This window comes from Pteropus vampyrus, unplaced genomic scaffold (genome assembly GCF_000151845.1).
Source record: "Pteropus vampyrus isolate Shadow unplaced genomic scaffold, Pvam_2.0 Scaffold1539, whole genome shotgun sequence".
NCBI classification, from domain to species: Eukaryota; Metazoa; Chordata; class Mammalia; order Chiroptera; family Pteropodidae; genus Pteropus; species Pteropus vampyrus.
In genome coordinates, this window is record NW_011890320.1 from 12,397 (window position 1) to 12,710 (window position 314).

The 314-nt window shown below is 52.9% G+C and overlaps 1 long non-coding RNA gene across 1 annotated transcript in view; it reads right to left on the reverse strand.

Moving 5' to 3' along the window:
- LOC105310243 overlaps window positions 1-292 on the reverse strand; it is a 12,637-nt gene extending 12,345 nt beyond the window's left edge. Inside the window, exon 1 of the long non-coding RNA XR_897473.2 lies at window positions 170-292. This is a non-coding gene — a long non-coding RNA (uncharacterized LOC105310243). The remainder of the gene's footprint in view (window positions 1-169) is intronic.
- Between the last annotated feature and the right edge of the window lie 22 nt (window positions 293-314).

Below are 314 nucleotides of genomic sequence, written 5' to 3' on the forward strand. Positions count from 1 at the left end.
CAGAAGTTCAAGCACGTGGGTTGTGAGGGTTGCTTTGGGGATGTGAGTCACGAACGTGGACAAGTTCTTGAACTTCCCTAGTACCGTTTTCCATACACTTTCCATTCCCCGGATGGACCGCTAACCTCACCCTCCCACCCCGCATCACCGAGGTCTGGGTTCCCACTACCTGTCTTGGTTGCACTGTAGATATTCTCAATAGGAAACACGGAGCCCAGCCCATACAGCAGGACTTTGGCCAGGGCAGGAATTAGTTGAGTGGTGGTGACCAGCACATTGACACAGTTTGGCCTGAGGACAAAAGAGACCGTGGA